The sequence below is a fragment of the Cherax quadricarinatus genome, chromosome 66, assembly GCF_038502225.1.
Source record: "Cherax quadricarinatus isolate ZL_2023a chromosome 66, ASM3850222v1, whole genome shotgun sequence".
NCBI lineage: Eukaryota > Metazoa > Arthropoda > Malacostraca > Decapoda > Parastacidae > Cherax > Cherax quadricarinatus.
Window position 1 is genome coordinate 6325845 of NC_091357.1, and position 21870 is coordinate 6347714.

A 21870-nucleotide genomic window follows, 5' to 3' on the forward strand; every position below is an offset into this window, starting at 1 on the left:
CTTCATCGTCTTCCTCCACCAACTCTTCCACATCCTCGCCACTAACCTCCAATCCCATGGACTTCCCCAATGCCACAACAGATTCCACAACTGCCATAGGCTCCTCATGGTTAGCCCCAAACCCTTCAAAATCCCTCTCTTGTGCACATTCTGGCCACAATTTTCTCCAAGCAGAGTTCAAAGTCCTGCAAGTCACTCCCTCCCAAGCTTACCTATAAGGTTTATGCAACTGAGGATATTGAAGTGATCTTTCCAGAACTCTCTTAGGGTCAATTAAGTCTGAGGTCACTTCAAAGCACTTTTGAAACACTGCTTTGGTGTACAGTTTTTTGAAGTTTGAAATGACCTGCTGGTCCATGGGCTGGAGGAGAGGAGTGGTGTTAGGAGACAAAAACTTCACTTTAATAAAACTAAACTCCCTCACAATTTGCTCTTCCAAATCTTGAGGATGAGCAGGAGCATTGTCCATTACCAGGAGGCACTTGAGTGGCAATTTATTTTCCAATAAGTATTTTTTCACACTGGGGCCAAACACGTCACAGAACCAATCCAGGAAAATGTCCCTAGTGACCCATACCTTACTGTTTGCTCTCCACATCACACACAATTTAGTCTTGATGACAGTGTTTTTCTTGAACACTCTGGGAGTTTCAGAGTGATACACAAATAAAGGCTTCACTTTGCAATCCCCACTAGCATTACTACAAAACATGAGAGTTAGCCTGTCTTTCATAGGCTTGTGTCCTGGGAGTGCCTTTTCCTCCCGAGTAATGTAGGTCCTGTTCGGCATTTTCTTCCAAAACAGGCCTGTTTCGTCACAATTGAACACTGTGTACCCCTTAAAGTCCTGCACATATTTTTCAGCCACTTTTCTGTCAGAATTGGCAGCCTCACCATACCTTGTGTATGCCACTACGGTTCTTAAATCTCTCAAATCAACCTTTGCTGTCCTTAAATTCACTAACATCTGCACTAGTTTCAGGTGTTTTCTTAATTAGATCATCATGCAACTGCCTTGCTTTTTCACATACTATTGACTGAGAAACACTATCTCCTGATAATTGTTTCTCGTTGATCCACACTAACAACAGTCTCTCCATATCTTCGAGTATTTGCGATCTCTGTTTTGTAAGCATACTTGCACCTTTCGCAACAACAGCTTCCTTTGATTGCCTTTTTGTTGGCCAAGATAGTAGTGATGGTTGAATGGGGTTTGTTATATAACCTGGCCAACTCGGAGACACGCACTCCACTTTCGTATTTTGCAATGATCTCTTTCTTCAATTCAATAGTATTTCTCACCCTCTTTACCACAAGGCTGGCACTAGAAACTTTCTTTGGGCCCATGGTGGCTTATTTAGCAGTTACAAGCACTAAAAAAATGGAATACAAAATGCATCGCATGTACGCATGGAATCGTCCGCACTGGCTTGTAAACAATGGCACACTAGCTGTACTGCAAAGGCCGGGCGGCTCAGACCGCGTGGACACGTTCGGGACAAATGCCCTTAACCGAGTTCTTGGGCATTAGCCAAGCCAACATTCTGACGCAAAAACGTGCCGCTATCCGACTTTGGCGTTAGCTGATGCTGCCGTTACCCGAGGGTCCACTGTATATAACTTGCACCTGGTGGCTAAGGCTCTCACTTCACATGGCGAGGGTCTGGGTTCGATTCCCAGGCAGGGTAGAAACATAGGGCGTGTTTCTTTACACTGGCTGTCTATGTTCACCAATCAATAAAATGGGTACTTAGGTGTTAGTTGACTGGTGTGGGTCACATCCTGGGACAAAACTGACCTAATTTGCCTGAAATGCTCTGCATAACAAGAGGCTTTCTATACAGTAGTATGTCACTGATGTCAGCTAGGCCTGTATACCTTGTACATGTACTTGTAGTAAATAAAATTATATTATTATAAGCCATTTTATTCACATTATGGACACATCTTAAACAAATAACTGTTCAGATACAATAAATTAATTATACTGTACTGACTATTGTAAATATACCTGACTTTTTTTTTTTTTTTGAAGATTTTTCTACCCATGCAGCCCAGCCTGCAGCCAGACTTCCTCACTTATAACCTGTGACTGATTTTGAAGACTCTTCTACCTTTTGCAGTTCAGCCTGAAGTCACACTTTCTTACTGACTACCTAAATGGCACATCCCATTAAAAAACTATGCAGGATTTTTTAACGTGAAACTAATTTTGGGGAGAATGCATTAAATTTAAGTCTGAGGTATGCCTTTATTTTGACAACAATTACAAAAAATATACAAACATACAAGAGTCCACATCACTATCAGTACTTTGGGTACCAAGAATATACACACCAAGATGGGTACCAAGAATATACACACCAAGATGGGTACCAAGAATATACACACCAAGATGGGTACCAAGAATATACACACCAAGATGGGTACCAAGAATATACACACCAAGATGGGTACCAAGAATATACACACCAAGATGGGTACCAAGAATATACACACCAAGATGGGTACCAAGAATATACACACCAAGATGGGTACCAGGAATATACACACCAAGATGGGTACCAAGAATATACACACCAAGATGGGTACCAAGAATATACACACCAAGATGGGTGCCAAGAATATACACACCAAGATGGGTACCAAGAATATACACACCAAGATGGGTACCAAAAATATACACACCAAGATGGGTACCAAGAATATACACACCAAGATGAGTACCAAGAATATACACACCAATATGGGTACCAAGAATATACACACCAAGATGGGTACCAAGAATATACACACCAAGATGGGTACCAAAAATATACACACCAAGATGAGTACCAAGAATATACACACCAAGATGAGTACCAAGAATATACACACCAAGATGGGTACCAAAAATATACACACCAAGATGAGTACCAAGAATATACACACCAAGATGAGTACCAAGAATATACACACCAAGATGGGTACCAAGAATATACACACCAAGATGGGTGCCAAGAATATACACACCAAGATGGGTACCAAGAATATACACACCAAGATGAGTACCAAGAATATACACACCAAGATGGGTGCCAAGAATATACACACCAAGATGGGTGCCAAGAATATACACACCAAGATGGGTACCAAGAATATACACACCAAGATGGGTGCCAAGAATATACACACCAAGATGGGTGCCAAGAATATACACACCAAGATGGGTGCCAAGAATATACACACCAAGATGGGTGCCAAGAATATACACACCAAGATGGGTACCAAGAATATACACACCAAGATGGGGATCAAGAATACACACACTAAGAACCATATTACACAATGGTATGGTACCAAAGGTACTAACAAGACTCAAACATCTTAAGTGGTAAATCCTTCAGACTTGCCAATCTTCAAACTTCATAAGCAAATAAAAGTAACCTATACAAGTGGGCTTATAACATAAGCAGTTTTTTTTTTTTCATAAAATTCACACACACATACAATGGATGTTTTGTATGGCGAGATTTTTTTTTAACACATCTGCCGTTTCGCACCAAAGTAAGGTGACCCAAAAAAGAAAAAACACTTTCATCATCACTCACTCAACTGTAGAGTTCAAAAACTGCAACATATCTCCATCCCTCCTTCAGAGTGCAGGCACTGTACTTCCCACCTCCAGGACTCAAGTCCAGCTAACCAGTACAGTGAGATATGATTAAAGAATTACTATGTTTATAGATATGAAAGTGAGAGTAATTAAGTCACACACAATACTGCATCAAAATTTCTGAATTTATCAAATGATATAGCAGATATACTAGGTAACATAGTGGAGAACAAGCTAGTAATTATCCTTGCACATAAACCACTGTCAGAATTAGCCAAGTTTACGAAACCAGTGGCACAGCCACTGGGGGGGGGGGATAGAGAGAGAAATAGATAGGAGAGAGCGAGAGTGAGCCTCCCCCCCCCCCCAGATGAAAGTTCTTTTTATTTTATTTTCAAGTACTGGATTAATTTTGACTATTATACTGACCAGAAAAAAAATTCACATCCTGAAAATTATAAATTTTAAAGACAATATCAATGATTTTTTTTTACCACCTTGTGATTATTAAGTTCCCCAGACTGAAATCCTGGCTGCACCACAATGAAAAACTAATCAAAAATATAATAATCTCAAAGGCAATACTGCGTTATTTTGTTATTAATTTTAAGTCCTAATGATAAGTCACTGAAATGTTCCGCATAAAAAAATTTTTTTTTTTTTTTTCCAAAAAGCTTTTTCCTGTATAAGCTCTATGTAGATGTAAAATTTATTTTCATTTTTCATTTTGCCCACTAGGCAAATCTGAGCTTGAACACTGGGCTAATATACTGTGACATTTCTCAAAACCTATACTGTACAAGAAAATCCTGGACAAAATATTTCTGGTTGTCTCCCAGACAAAATATTTCTGGTCTCCTGGACAAAATATTTCAGGCTCTCTCCCAGACAAAATATTTCTGGTTCTTACTGAGACAAAATATTTTTGGTTCTTTCCCAGACAAAATATTTCAGGCTCTCTCCCAGACAAAATATTTCTGGTTCTTTCCCAGACAAAATATTTTTGGTTCTTTCCCAGACAAAATATTTTTGGTTCTTTCCCAGACAAAATATTTCTGGTTCTTTCCCAGACAAAATATTTTTGGTTCTTTCCCAGACAAAATATTTCTGGCTCTTTCCCAGACAAAATATTTCTGGTTCTTTCCCAGACAAAATATTTCTGGTTCTTTCCCAGACAAAATATTTCTGGCTCTTTCCCAGACAAAATATTTTTGGTTCTTTCCCAGATAAAATATTTCTGGTTCTTTCCCAGACAAAATATTTCTGGCTCTTTCCCAGACAAAATATTTCTGGTTCTTTCCCAGACAAAATATTTCTGGTTCTTTCCCAGACAAAATATTTCTGGCTCTTTCCCAGACAAAATATTTTTGGTTCTTTCCCAGACAAAATATTTTTGGTTCTTTCCCAGACAAAATATTTTTGGTTCTTTCCCAGACAAAATATTTTTGGTTCTTTCCCAGACAAAATAATTTTGTTTCTTTCCCAGACAAAATATTTTTGGTTCTTTCTCAGAGAAAATACTTCTGGTTCTTTCCCAGACAAAATATTTTTGGTTCTTTCCCAGACAAAATACTTCTGGTTCTTTCCCAGACAAAATATTTCTAGTTCTTTCTCAGACAAAATATTTTTGATTCTTCCAGCTCTTGCATGTTCAGGAAGATGGTTATCTTCTTCATCTTAGAATTCTTCTTCATCTATGCACGGGTACAGATGGCTTCCCAGTCACTCTCAATTCATCGATCCATCTCACAAGAGCCACAACGATCTGTGCAAAAATATATATTTATCATTACATCATTCCCAATGTTTTATCAAGTGGAGGAAATGTGTATTACAGTGGTACCTCGAGTTATGGATTTAATTCATTCCAGAAGGCTGTTTTAGTGCCGATATCGAAAAAATTTGTTCCCCTAAGGAATAATGTAAATTGAATTAGTCCATTTCAGATACCCAAAAATGCACTTACAAAAATACACTTGTATAATTGTTCGCGTTGGGAGCTGTTCAAAACTTGAGGTACCACTGTATTTATTTACTGCCTCGGTGGGAAATGGCCGATGAGTTAGAAAAATATATACATTGTGTGATAGTGAAATTGTTTCTTCTTTTTCGGGTCACCTTGGTGAGAGATGGCCAATGTGTGAAAAAAATTCTTAAATCTATAAATGAGAGCAGCTCATGCAAAAGTGTGATAGTATAAATGGAGGTAAATAACATCTTCAACTATAACAGTTATTTCAGTGCAGATATCCATTAACATTTTGAATTGTTATATGTATATGACTAGAACAGCACTTCAATTATCATCTTGAGTAATGTGGACATCTTAGCAATATCATAGACCTCTATTTTATTAAAAATTCCTTATTTCAACATAATACGATAGTGTTAATGGAATTTAGCAAAACACAATATTATACAGTACTGGATACTGGATATTGATGCTAATGTGATGATTAAGACACATACAACAGTTGGGTATTGATGAAAGGGTTTTGCCTACACAGTAGGCTTCTTCAGTCAAATACAGAGGCAGCAGGTTTAGTGGTGAAATGAAGATAATGTAATTAGTCCATCAACCTTGGAGAAATAGTATTTGAGGTGTTCAGTCCCTCAGCCTGGAGAAGAGTTCAGCTCCATGGTCTGGAACGATATGAAGCTGAAGCATGAGAATGGAGTCTTAAATACTTTCGAAGCTGAGGTGGAAAATCTCGAAGATGTTACAGGGGATGGGATTCACTAGAAGAAAAAAGCAGGTCCCTCTGGAATCCAACACTTCTCACTCACAACTAGTAGTTACTGCCTCTGTATTTGACTGAAGAAACCTATTGCATAAGTGAAACACTTCATCAATAAAGATACCTAACTGTTGTATATGTGTCTTAGTCATCAAATCAACCTTAGAGAAAGAGTTTGAGACGTCAGTCCCTCAGCCTGGAGAAGAGTTCAACTCTATGGATCTGAACTGTAATGTAAATAGTGTTAACCCTTTGACTGTTTCGGTCGTATATATACATCTTACGAGCCACCGTGCTTGATGTATTAATACGCATAAATTCTAGTGGCTTCAAATCAAGCAGGAGAAAGCTGGTAGACCTAAATGTGAGAGAATGGGTCTGCGTGGTGGGTGTGCACCCTGTGAAAAAAAATCGGAGACTCAGTGGTGCATTGTAAGAATGCCATCTTGGTAGTCCATTTTTACCATGCCTCGCGGTAATAAGTACCTCACTCCTCGGTGGACTGGAGATCTTCTGTTCCCAAGTGATAGCTTTAACAGCGATGAAAGTGCCAGTGAAAGTGCATTTCATGGTTTTGGAGAGAGTGTGACCGAAAGCAGTGCCCAGGATAATGTAATTAGTGATGAAAATCCAGATGACCCACAACCTTCCACCTCTGGTGCTGGGCCGTCTCATTCACGTTCACCTGTACCAGGATGAAAGAGGAAACTATTTGCCCGTGTACAAGACTCAGATGTGAGCAATGAAAGTGTTAGTGATAGTGATTTCCAAGCTACTGCAAGCGGTTCTAGTTGTGACAGTGAGGGTGAATATTCTCCAGTGAAGCGGCGCTATGTATGACGCAACATGTGTTCTGGTAGTGTGCCGTATGCTGTTCCAAGGGGAGAGAGTAAATCTTGGACTATTCCCATGACCCTACACCACGAACTGATAGTGAAGATGATGATATTGTTACAATGGAGATGAATGATGTGCATGAGGCAGCAGGTGATGGTGGCGGCAACACGAGTCATGTGGCACCAGCAGCGGGCCATGCTACTGCCCACACTGCTAACTCAGCACAGCCACAACCACCCTCACACTCCCACAACCTGCACAACCACAACTACCTGTAAATATTCAGTCCCTACCAGCAGACCGCATCTGAGATTAGCAGCAAGGTGACAATTTTGTTCCCAATCCCCATCACTTTGATGAAATACAAAGTGGAATATGGCCATGATGTACACTTGAGAACAATGCCACTGAACTGGTATGCTTTCAGTTATTCTTCGATGAACCCCTGATGGGCATTATTGTCAGGGAAAGCAATACATACTTCGAGTACACCATGGCAAACACAATTCTTTCACCAAGGTCACGGCTACACCAGTGGAAGGACACAACTGTGGCAGAGATGTATCTGTTCTTTGCCACAATAATGCTTATGCCACATGTGTATAAGCAGTGTCAACACATACTGGTCAACAGACCACCTGATTTCAACCCCAGCTTTCGGTGACATTATAACAGTGAATCGATTTGTGCTACTGTTACGTATGCTACACTTTTCAGACAAAACAAGGCCTGACAGAAGTGACAGGTTATGTAAGATCAGGAATGTGTTCATGTACTTGAAACAAAAGTGCTGTATGTATTTTTATCCCTTCAGGAAGCTAGTTATTGATGAGTCTTTGATTTTGTTTACAGGCAGCAGACTGTCATTCAAGCAGTATATACCAAGCAAGAGGAAACACTTTGGTATAAAGTTATTTGTACTGTGTGATTGCAAAAGTGGTCTGGTTTTGGATATAATTGTGTACACTGGCAGTAATACATTGCAAGATACCAGGACTTACTGGGTATCTCTGGTGATGTGGTTAGAACAATGATGGAACCATATCTTGGTAAGGGGCATATTTTATATACCGATAACTGGTACACAAGCCCTTTACTCACTGATTTCTTGTGAGTGAACAAGACAGACGTGTGTGGCACAGTGCATGGAAATCATAGACATATGCCTAGGTTTGACACAGGCACTTGTAGAAGTGAAGGTCAGGTGTTTGCTGCCAATGACATCATGGTATTTCGGTGACATGACAAACGTGATGTCACATTGTTGACATCAGTTCACCGACACGAAATGGTAGACACCGGCAAGCAGAAGAGAGAGACCAATAAACCCACTGTAAAACCTGCAGGTGTGATGGACTACAACCTCAATATGCACTTAGTGGACAAATGTGACATGCAGATTGGATTTGCTGACTGTGTTCAGAAGAGTGATAAGTGGTACATAAAACTCTTTTTCCAACTTCTTGACATTTCCATGCTGAATGCCTATAATATGTACAAGTTGAAGACCGACAACAAACCCAAATATGGTTAATTTTGTTTGTCAGTTATCAGACAAATAATATTCAAGTACCACGGAACAACACTTGCAATAGACAAGCGCCCACAAAATTACTAACACATGCCATCTCGTCTGAGGCCTGGTAATCACTACCCCATACCACTGCCTCCTACTACTTTCAAGAAAAATGCTCAGAAGAGGCGTTTTGTTTGTGCACGTACCACAAAATGCCCACAAAAATGCAGACACTCGTTTTATGTGTGAGGAGTGTAAAACACCATTATGCATACACCCATGTTTCAAAGAATTCCACAAGTTGCAGCAGTTCTAGGAAAGTGTCCAGTGATTGTACAGTGGACCCCCAACTTACGATGGCCTCAGCCTACAATAAAACCGACTTATGATGCTTGTCAGCATAAAAATTTGACCCCAATCTACATTGAAAAACTCTACTTACATCATTCATCCCGAACACAGCTGTCTAGTCCGTCTGGCCTGAGCGCCTCAGCTGAGCTATTGTGACATTGTTTACAAGCCAGGGAGGACGGCTGAATGGATACATTCGATAAATTTTGTATTATTCCAGTGTTTTTAGTGCTTGTAACTGCTAAATAAGTCACCATGGGCTTACCGAGAAACAATTAACCCCAGAGGGTTAGCCACCCAGGATAACCCAAGAAAGTCAGTGTGTCATCGAGGACTGTCTAACTTATTTCCATTGGGGTCCTTAATCTTGTCCCCCAGAATGCGACCCACACCAGTCGACTAACACCCAGGTGAACAGGAAAAAATGCCTGGAATTAGTGCTCATATTGGTAAATTTAAGGCCAGCAAAGGTTGGTTTGAGAGATTTAAGAATCATAGTGGCATACACAGTGTGATAAGGCCTGTTCTGGAAGAAAATGCCAAACAGGACCTACATTACTCAGGAGGAAAAGGCACTCCCAGGACACACAGTGTCTCATCACCACATCTTCAATAAAGGTGTCATTCTTCATTTAGTACACTAGTACATGCACAATATATATTGTGCATGACTTACGAAATTATAGTAAGTCAAATTAATTTTCTCCATAAGAAATAATGGAAACCAAATTAATCCGTTCAAGACACTCAAAAGTATGAAAAAAAAAAAATTTTACCACATGAAATATACATTTTCCTACACATAAAAAGGATACATGCACAATATATATTGCAATATATACATGCACACTTTTTTTGTGCATGTATCCTTCTTTTTATGTGTAGGAAAATGTATATTTCATGTGGTAAAAATTTTTTTTTTCATACTTTTGAGTGTCTTGAACGGATTAATTTGGTTTCCATTATTTCTTACGGAGAAAATTAATTTGACTTACGATAATTTCGTCTTACAATGTGCTCTCTGGAACGGATTAATATCGTAAGTGGGGGTTCACTGTATATATATTATAGAACAATAGTATGTAATAAACATTTTTTTATATTGTTTGTGTAAGCAAGTTTTGTAAACAATATGATGATACTAGTGTTGTTGATACAATTGTGCTACATTCAACGATGTATATATGAACACTGCACTATACTTTGGTCTCACAGGCCACATAAGTTATGTGAAAAAATAAATAGTGAAAAAAAACAGGAAACCTTCGAATGCAAGTAAACCAAAGTTTACTGGGTGAGCGGCATTCGCCGCTGTTGCCATATGCGACTCATTTTCTGCCATTTTTATGCCTCTATATCTTGGTAGGTACTGATCGCAAACATTTTTTTGGTGGGCTTAAAACAATCATAAAATTAATCTTTACATTTTCATAAGAAAAAATAATTTTTTTTTTTCCAATATTTTTTGACACCAGGAGATACCTCAGGATTTGGGGTTGGGACAGTCAAAGAGTTAAGAAGACATGAATGTTCATTAGAAATAAGAAAAGTAAGCTGTTATAGTGAATAGAAAATAGTGTACAGTGATAATGGAAACTGTGCATATGGAACAATGTGATTTTCTGCCTGTTTCCAATAAAAAAAAAACCATGAAAACCTGATAAAAAACAAAAACAAAAAAAACACTAATTGCCAGAATTATGCCAATGTCATTACAGAATCACTTTCTGCCAACTTTTTTTATTCTACTTGAAAAAATTAACTTTTTTTTTTTTTAAAACTGGCAAGATCTTTTTCTTTATATTTTCCCATGCACATAACACTTTTTTTTGCACGCCTGTAAAAAAACTTAAACTACATAAATTTCTTTTCACTGCTAGTGTAATATTAAAACTGAATGAAGAACAAAATAAATCACTGCTGTAATGCATGCCTCATGGAACAAACTTCCATGTATGCACCATAGTTGGCCCTAATGAGTTTAGAGCTTGGTTATTATAATAATAATAACAATATGCTCCACAGTATAAAGTTTGCTATCATAACTAGCAGAATTTTCTTCATGGAGAAGTGGAGAAGAATCCTTCCTTTGTAAGTTATGCATGTCTTAAGAGGCAACTAAAACACTGGGAGCAAGGGGATAGTAACCCCTTCATATCCAGAAACTTAAAAATAAAACCCATATCAGAGATGAACAAACACCACCTGCTACTTGCTGGTGGCTTTAATATAAACCTCATTCAATCAGAAGACTCCCAAGTAGCTGATTTCACAAACACTATGAGCAGCTGCTTGCTACTACCATCTATAACCAAACCAACAAGAGTTAAAGAGACAAGTGCCTCACTACTTGATCATATCTGGACCAATACTATATCCCTTCTAAAAACAAGCATAATCATAGACAACACTACAGACCACTACCCAACTTTTCTCATAACCAACTTGGGTAGACTGCCTCAGGACATGACTGACATCTCTTTTCAACTACATGATGAGTCATCGGTAAATAATTTTATTACTGCCCTACATAACACTGACTGGCTGGGCAAGTTAGCGAACAGCCACGATGTTGATGAATGTGTCAACATATTCCTACACAAAACCCATAACCTCTACAATAAACATTGTCCAATGAAAATGAAGCAAATCTCAACAAAGAGACTAAGCAGCCCCTGGCTTACAAATAGTATACAACTTAAATTCATCGATAAAAAACATCCATATGAAAAACAATTCAGACAAGGCCTAATTACAAAAAACTAACTAAATGATACACTTCAATACTTACTAATCTAATACAAAAGTCCAAACAAATGTATTATGTAAACAGATTTAATGAAATAAAAGGTAATATGGAAAAGACCTGGAAAACTCTCTCTCTAATTTTGGGCTCTAGAAAACTGTCTATTAGCAGAGAGATTAACTTAGCAAAACCAGACGAACCACACATGCAGAAAATAGACACTGCCAATGAACTTAATATTTTCTTTTCTACTATAGGATCAAAACTAGCAAGCAAAATCCCAAATGCAAATACTCAGCCACAAGACTACCTCACTGGTAATTACCTAAATGCAGTGGACCCCCAGTTAACGATATTTTTTCACTCCAGAAGTATGTTCAGGTGCCAGTACTGACCGAATTTGTTCCCATAAGGAATATTGTGAAGTAGATTAGTCCATTTCAGACCCCCAAACATACACGTACAAATGCACTTACATAAATACACTTACATAATTGGTCGCATTCGAAGGTGATCGTTATGCGGGGGTCCACTGTACTCTACATATTGCACCAACAAATCCTACTGAAGTCTCACTAATTATTAAATAATTAAAAAACAAGGCAGGAGACATAAACGACTTCCAACAATCATGTATAAAAAAGCAGCTCATGTGTTGTCCCCCATTATTGCAACACTATATGACAAATCGGTTGAATCTTCTAAATTTCCATCCATACTCAAGACGCAACGGGTTACCCTGATCCACAAAGGAGGTGATTCTACAGAACTAGATAACTACAGACCAAAATCTAACTTGCCTTTGCTCTCAAAAACCTTTGAAACAATAATACATAAACAAATCTACTCCTACCTCCTATCCCATAACATACTGAACCCCTGCCAGTTTGGGTTTAGGCCCCAAAAAAAAAAAGCATAAATGATGCAATTATTCAGATGCTCGAATTACTATATACTACAGTAACTGACAAAAATGAATATACTCTGAGACTCTTCATAGACCTATGGAAGGCATTTGATACAGTCAACCACAACAACTTGCACCTAAAACTAGCGCATTAGAGGGTCAGAGGACACTCGCTCAACTACCTAAAATATTTTCTTAGTAGTAGACACCAGCATGTGTACACAAATGGCATGACCTCCAATACTCAGCCTGTAGTTGTTGGAGTTCCACAGGGAAGTGTCCTAGGTCCTCTACTCTTTCTTATTTACATCAATGACTTCCCAAATGCATCTCAACTCCTTAAACCAGTTCTATTTGCAGATGACACCACTGGCTATACTTAGTAACACTGTAAACAGCGAGCTACTTAAAATATCAAACTGGATGACTACCAACATACTTACCCTCAATATAGACAAAACATACTTCATGGTTTTTGGACACAGAGCATCAAATATCCTGCTAAACATATCAATAAATGGTTCACCCATTACAAGACACACAGGGCAAATTTCTAGGTCTCCACCTTGACTAATCTTAAATTTCAGACCCCACATCCAGCATATAACTAAGAAAGTTTCCAAAAGAGTAGGTATTCTTTCCAAGATATGATACTATGTACCCCAACGGGCCTTCATCTTATATCACCCTCTAGTATACCCTTACTTCACCTATGGTATTTGTGCTTGGGGATCTACCACAGCCAATCACCTCAAACCTTTAATAACCTAACAATAAGCGGCAGTGAGGATGATCAGAAACTCCAGTGCCAGACAACACACCCCACCTCTCTTCAAAAACATGAACTTACTTAACATACATAATCTTTCTTTCTTTCAACACACTGGCCATATCCTACCGAGGCGGGGTGGCCCAAAAGGGAAAATGAAAGTTTCTCCTTTTACATTTAGTAACATATACAGAAGGGGTTACTAGCCCCTTGCTCCCGGCATTTTAGTCGCCTCTTACAACACGCATGGCTTACGGAGGAAGAATTCTGTTCCACTTTCCCATGGAGATAAGAGGAAATAAACAAGAACAAGAACTAGAAAGAAAATAGCAGAAAACCTAGAGGAGTGTGTATATATATGCTTGTACACACATGTGAAGTGTGACCTAACTGTAAGTATTAGTAGTAAGACGTACCTGTAATCTTGCATATTTATGAGACAGACAAAAGATACCAGCAATCCTACCATCATGTAAAACAATTACAGGCTTTCATTTTACACTCACTTGGCAGGACGGCAGTACCTCCCTGGGCGGTTGCTGTCTACCAACCTACTACCTAGATATAAATAATGCACACACTTATTATTGTGCCTACTACATATACAGAACATTAAACTCCAATATCAATCCTCTGCTCAAACTTCTCCTAGAAAGCTTCAACAGAACACACAGGCATAACACAAGGCACAAAGCGCTTTTGGACATCGCTCGTGTCCGTCTCACACTTTGCAAAAATGTAATGTACATAAAGGGCCCTAAGATCTGGAACTTTTTGCCTGAAGCAGCAAGAGGTCCCCTGCCCACAAATCAGTTTAGGATCATACTCAAAAATCATCTCATCTCTCAATAACAAACCTACCTACACCATGCTTAACCCCAACCAAATTCAAAGCAAGTCCCCTCAATACTTTAATATCCCTTAAATATTTAACCATTTTTACAAACTTATACAGTGGTACCCCGAGTTTCAGCTATAATTCGTTCCAGAAGGGTGTTCGAGTGCCGTTACCGAACGAATTTGTTCCCAAAAGGAATAATGTAAATTAGACTAGTCCGTTTCAGACCCCCAAAAATACTTACAAAAGCAGTTACAATCATACACTTATATAATTGTTCGAGTTGGCAGCTGTACGAAACTCGGGGTACCACTGTAAATGCATGTTTCTATCACTAATTGTACTACCTCATATTAATAATAAAGTAAATGAACTTAATTACAAACTTAAAAATGTAAGATTGATTGTATCATAAATTGTACTACCTCATATTAATAATAAGAGTGAAATATAGAATACAGTGGACCCCCAGTTAACGATATTTTTTCATTCCAGAAGTATGTTCAGGTGCCAGTACTGACTGAATTTGTTCCCATAAGGAATATTGTGAAGTAGATTAGTCCATTTCAGACCCCCAAACATACACGTACAAACACACTTACATAATCGGTCGCATTGGGAGGTGATCGTTAAGCGGGGGTCCACTGTATTTGTATTCTACCATTGTAAAAGAACCTAATTTTGTACTTAAAAATGTAAGATTGTCATAAATTGTACTACCTCATATTAACAATAGAGTGAATATTGACTGTATTCTACCACTGTTCACCTGTCTAGACTTAAGTAGTCTCTAAGTATGTATTAGGTTAAGTCTGCCCGAAATGCCTCGGCACAATAACGGCTTCCTTTGCTCCAATCATACTATGATGAGTAACCTTAGCAAAGAAATAAATATTTTATTTTTTTTTTTTTTTTATATGAATTCTTCTTTTTGGGTCACCTTGCCTTGGTGGTAGACAGCTGATGTGATAAAAAAAAAAATATAGCAGACCTTATGCTTAATTACAATCGTCTCAACATTATTATTATAACTAAGCACTAAACCCACAAGAGTTATATAGCATTGTCTCAACAATATTAACTAAATTTGTTAAACTTTTACAGTATTCACTTATAAACGTGAACAAGTGTTCATAATTATAAATATTACCGCCTTAATATTCTTACACACATTACATTCTGAATAAAGACTTCATGGAACATTTGCACAGTACATATTCATTTTCCATCACTGTTCATCTATATACGGTAATTACATTTCTTACACATCAATTCTGCATTTCCTAATTACACGTGTTTGTGCCAGCTTCTGTGTAGAATTATATACATATCTTCTTTCTTCTTTCAACAAATTGGTCATTTCCCACCAAGGCAGCATGGCCCAAAAAGAAAAACAAAAGTTCCTCTTTTTAACTTTAATAATATATACAGGAGAAGAGGTTACTAGCCCTTTGCTCCCGGCATTTTAGTTGACTCTTACAACACGCATGGCTTACAAAGGAAGAATTCTGTTCCACTTTTCCATGGAGATAAGAGGAAATAAGAATAAGTACTAGTAGAAAAATAGAAGAAAACCCATAGGGGTGTGTATATATATGTTTGTACATGCATGTGTAGTGACCAAAGTCTAAGTAGAAGTAACAAGATGTGCCTGAAATCTTACATGTTTATGAGACAGAAAAAAGACACCAGCAATCCTACCATTATGTAAAACAATTACAGGCTTTCATTTTACACTCACTTGGCAGGATGGTAGTACCTCCCTGGGTGGCTGCTGTCTACCAACATACTACCTAGGAATTACATATCTTTCTTTCAATGCACCAGCCACATCCCACTGAGGTGGGGTGGCCCAAAAGGAAAAACAAAAGTTTTGCCTTTTAAATTTAGTAATATGTACAGGAGAAGGGCTTACTAGCCCCTTGCTCCCGGCATTTTAGTCGCCTCTTACGACACGCATGGCTTACGGAGGAAGAATTCTGTTTCACTTCCCCATGGAGATAAGAGGAAATAGACAAGAACAAGAACTAGAAAGAAAATAGAAGAAAACCCAGAGGGGTATGTATATATATGCTTGTACACGTATGTGTAGTGTGACATAAATATAAGTAGAAGTAGCAAGACGTACCTGAAATCTTGCATGTTTATGAAACCGAAAAAAGGACACCAGCAATCCTACCATCATGTAAAACTATTACAGGCTTTCGTTTTACACTCGCTTGGTAGGACGGTAGTACCTCCCTGGGTGGCTGCTGTCTACCAACTTACTACCTAGGAATTATATATCTTTCTTCTTTCAACACACCGGCGGTATCCCACCGAGGCAGGGTGGCCCAAAAGGAAAAACGAAAGTTTCTCCTTTTACATTTAGTAATATTTACAGGAGAAGGGGTTACTAGCCCCTTGCTCCCAGCATTTTAGTCGCCTCTTACAACATGCATGGCTTGCGGAGGAAGAATTCTGTTCCACTTCCCCATGGAGGTAAGAGGAAATAAACAAGAACAAGAACTAGAAAGAAAATAGAAGAAAACCCAAAGGAGTGTGTATATATATGTTTGTACATGTATGTGTAGTGTGACCTAAGTAGAAGTAGCAAGACATACCTGAAATCTTGCATGTGTATGAGACAGAAAAAAAAGACACCAGCAATCCTACCATCATGTAAAACAATTACAGGCTTCAGTTTTACACTCACTTGGCAGGATGGTAGTACTTCCCTGGGTGGCTGCTGTCTACCAACCTACTACCTAGGAATTATATATCTATAGTATCTAATTATTAGGCTATGGAGTCTAAGTGCATATAAACCACTTACTTAAACTGTTGTGTGTTTAAAACATAAGTGAACATATATGTTGCAAGATCACTGAATAAACACCATGATGCTATCAATTCCTTACTGGAATAACAAATACTAAATACAGATTTATAATTCTTTGAGACCTGCCTAAAACATGACAAAAAAAAAAAAAATCTGTGAACATACACGTGTAGCTCAAACAGGAAAAGCTAATGGTGTAATGTACCCTGACCTAGCTACCATAAGGAAGGTAATGATACTATGTATCCTGACCTAGCTACCATAAGGAAGGTAATGATACTATGTATCCTGACCTAGCTACCATAAGGAAGGTAATGATACTATGTATCCTGACCTAGCTACCATAAGGGAGGTAATGGTGCCACACACTCTGACCTAGCTATCCTAAGGAAAGTAATGGTACCATGTACCCTGACTTATCTACCCTAAGGAAGGTAACAGTACAGTGTACCCAGACCTAGCTATCCTACACAACACAGTAAACAATGAACTCCATAAACTCTTCCCTTCAATCATAACACAAAACTTTTGCTACTGTACATAATATATGAACCAAAACAACAAGCCACAAAAAAAAAAAAATCCTTCATTCATAATAATTCTTGTTTATCAACAAATAACAAAATTTATCTTCATGGTTTCATTCTGAAATATTTTTATTTAATGCAATAGAGATACAGTTAAGACACAAAATGTAAAAATAAATTTAAGGTCTAATACACATTAATGTGGTACATGTACATGTGGTACATGTGGTACATGCTGTACCACTGCTGTGGTGCAGGTGTCTGGTGGTGTGAGATGACCTGTCTCCCACACACCTGAAACTTTGCTCACCTTGCCAATAACCAGGGCTGAGCAGAGGATCAGGCCCGCGGGCAACAGGCGTCATTCGTAAACACTGGAACAGGCTCTGATGGACTGGTCTCACTGTATGTACCTTAAGCTCAAGTTAACAGATGGGAGGGGAAGGTTGACATGGACTGTAATGGCCATCGTGAACCCTGTATTCTGTGACTGTTTTCGTGTCGACAGTACATACTACTTTAATTGACTCGGTTTTCTTTTTAGAACACTAGCCATCTCCCACCAAGGTAGTACAGTAACTCCTCACTTAATGACATCAACAGATTCTTGGAAATTGCGACCCTAAGCAAAATGACGTATAATGAAACCAATTTTACCATAAGCTAACTGATATAAACATCAAGGGTGCACAGTGCATCTTTAGCACTCACTGCAATAGGGTTAAATCAAGGAATAAATGCTTGCAAAGCAAAAATTTTAAGGAGCACCTCCTACCACCACAGAGTTCAAAGTTGAGTGTTTTTGTACTGCATTCTTTACTGTTGTGCATTTGTATGATCATCATATACCTTATTTTACAGAATCAAAGATACTATTTTTTTACCCAAAATAAGTCTCCAAAATATACCTAGCATCTTGGCGACTGTAAAATACAGTACTTTACAAATTTTTATTTTACAATAATTTGTATTCATTCATTCATTTTCCAACCCACTTATTGCAGGTCAGGGTCGCGGGCGGCCGGAGCCTATCATGGCAGCTCAGTGTCCAAGGTGGGAACCAACCCTGGACAGGAAACCATTCATTCATACTGGGACAATTTAGACATGCCAATTAACCTAACATGAACATTTTTGGTATGTGGGAGGAAACTGGAGTACCCGGAGAAAACTCTCACAGACATGGGGAGAACATGCAAACTCCACACAGACAGTGGCCCCAGTTGGGAATCAAGTTTTTTCATCAACATACCTCTCAAGGGTATAATGCTAGTGAGTGGGTTCTTGATCTAGGAAATTGGATCTGTACTCCAATTCCCTGAATTAAGTCTGAATGCCTTCCATCCTCCACCCCACAGGCACTGTGTAATCCCTACAGGTTTAGCACTCCCCATAATAATCTCATCAATGTTATAACGAAAAGATGTTAAATGAAATGTTAAGCAAGGATTTAATGCATTACCCAAAAAAAAATATTCACCATTACTCATTCATAAGCTGTCTTGCCCAAAGTATGCAGGTTATCACATTTCAAATGGCTCTGCAAACTGCTGCACTGGCACCCCTAATTCAGAGTGCAGGCATTATACCTCCCACTTCCAGGACTCAAGTCCTACTAACTTGGTGCCTTGAATCTCTCTTGACTGCTCTTCAGATGGCCCTCATGACCAGCTCTCTGGACTGCTCTGCACATGGCCTTCATATCTGGAGTCTACCTGGAGGTTATTCCGGGGATCAATGCCCCCACGGCCCAGTCCACGACCAGGCCTCCCAGTGGATCAGGGCCTGATCAACTAGGCTGTTACTGCTGGCCGCACGCAGTCCAACGTACGAACCACAGCCTGGTTGATCTGGGTATCTGTCCAGCTCTCTCTTGAAGGCACCCAGGGGTTTATTGGTAATTCCCCTTATGTTTGGTGGGAGGCTGTTGAACAGTCTTGGGCCCTGGACACTTATGGTGTTTTCTCTTAGTGTACCAATGGCTCTTGATTGCTTTTCACATGGCCCTCATGACTGCTCTTCACATGGCCCTCATGACCAGCTTCATGGAGTGCTCTTCACATGGCCCTCATGACCAGCTTCATGGAGTGCTCTTCACATGGCCCTCATGACCAGCTTCATGGAGTGCTCTTCACATGGTCCTCATGACCAGCTTCATGGAGTGCTCTTCACATGGTCCTCATGACCAGCTTCATGGAGTGCTCTTCACATAGCCTTCATGACCAGTTCTCTTGACTACTCTTCACATAGTCTTCATGACCAGCTCTTCACATGGCCCTCGTGACCAGCTCTCTTGATTACTCTTCACATAGCCTTCATGGCCAGCTCTCAAACCTGGCCTCTAATTGGAAAAGTGATATTATAAAGCAAAGTATACATTCTTTCTTTCAACAAACCGGCCGTATCCCACCAAGGCAGGGTGGCCCAAAAAGAAAAATGAAAGTTTCTCTTTTTAAATTTAGTAATTTATACAAGAAAAGGGGTTACTAGCCCCTTGCTCCCGGCATTTTAGTCGCCTTTTACAACACGCATGGCTTACGGAGGAAGAATTCTGTTCCACTTCCCCATGGAAATAAGAGGAAATAAACAAGAACAAGAACTAGAAAAAAAATGGCAGAAAACCCAGAGGGGTGTGTATACATATGCTTTTACATGTATGTGTAATGTGACCTAAGTGTAAGTAGAAGTAGCCAGACGTACCTGAAATCTTGCACGTTTATAAGAAAGAAAAAAGACACCAACAATCTTACCATCATGTAAAATAATTACAGGTTTCCGTTTTACACTCACTTGGCAGGATGGTAGTACCTCCCTAGGTGGTTGCTGTCTACCAACCTACTACCTAGAACAAAGTACATATCATCGAAAATACAAATCGTGTAAAATAAGAGAAACACTTAAATAACTCAGGACATGTTTGTTGGAAACATTTTGGTCCTGGGATCTTGGTCAACCCACACTCCTGGGTCCCAGGACTGAAACCTATCCAATAATCATTCCCCAAGTTATTGCATTTTGTGTACTTTTCACTATTTATCGATATCATATACTTTTGTAACCTAAATTAACACAAATCAGCCACAATCCGACTGGTCAGAGACTGATCCTCAGATGGCAGGTGGAAGGTCAAGACTGCTACTCCTTGCACTTAAAGACCCACAAAAGTTTAGTGCTTCATGAACAATGCATGAAAATATACTTCAGCTTGCTTCAAATCTGCTCCCAAATTGTATTTGAGAGACCATACCTATAATTACTGTACTACTGTAATAATAATCTTCGTTTCTAGAAGTACATGATACAACTCACACAGACCATAGCTGACATACAGTGAGAGTGAAAAAGTTAATAAGCAAAAGGGGAAAGGAAAAATAAAATATATAACAAGGGAAGGTGGCAGCAGTAGGCCTGCTTAAGCAGTGACGTCACGACAAGTAGTGTGCCATTATACATATAAAGTGAAGTGTATATAATGTGAAGTGTATACTATCATAAGTGAAAAGTGAAATCGCGTGAGGAACGAGGGATGTATGAGCACATGTGGTTATAATCAACACGGGTGAAGGATCTCCAAAATAGGGATTTAAGGCCTATGTACGACGACTTCGTCATCAGCATCTGGCAACTTGTCACGACTGTTGCCAGCGCAAGTATCACTCACCTATTTTGTGGTTTACATGTTGCAGGCTTGTTCTGGCCTTGATCGCTGATAGATACTGGTCACTCACTCCTGCAAGCTATTACAGTAGTTATTAGTAGTAAGAATACTTAGGAAGCTAGGAAGTCCTCTCTCAACGTGAACAAGGAATAGGATAATAACCAGCAATAATTGATACTTAAATCCAGAAAGGGCAATAAGTGGAGAGAGTAGCATTTCTAGGAAAGACAGTTGTAACAGAGAGGTATAACAGATCTTTAAACCACACCATCTACCCCCCCCCCCTAACCATCCCTCTCTCTCACACACACACACAAGGGCAGACACTCATAGAAGCTTTAGACCCTAGTAGCAATTTCCACTTTTTATAACCCAGAATTACTAGTATGTATTAACAGTATCTCCCCCTCATACCTCCCCCATACACACGAACACACACGTATACACACATACACACACACACAAAGACAGGATGTTCCAGGGAGGGGACACAGAAACAAGAGGCCACAATTGGAAGTTGAAGACACAAATGAGTCAGAGAGATAGTAGGAAGTATTTCTTCAGTCA

At 39.0% G+C, this 21870-nt stretch overlaps 1 protein-coding gene across 1 annotated transcript in view; it reads right to left on the reverse strand.

Moving 5' to 3' along the window:
* Positions 1–2237: 2237 nt before the first annotated feature.
* The window catches only part of LOC128704139 (uncharacterized), a 373177-nt gene continuing 353544 nt past the window's right edge, over positions 2238–21870 (reverse strand). Inside the window, exon 8 of the mRNA XM_070099007.1 lies at positions 2238–5360. The gene's annotated coding sequence lies outside the window, so the exon portion shown is untranslated. The remainder of the gene's footprint in view (positions 5361–21870) is intronic.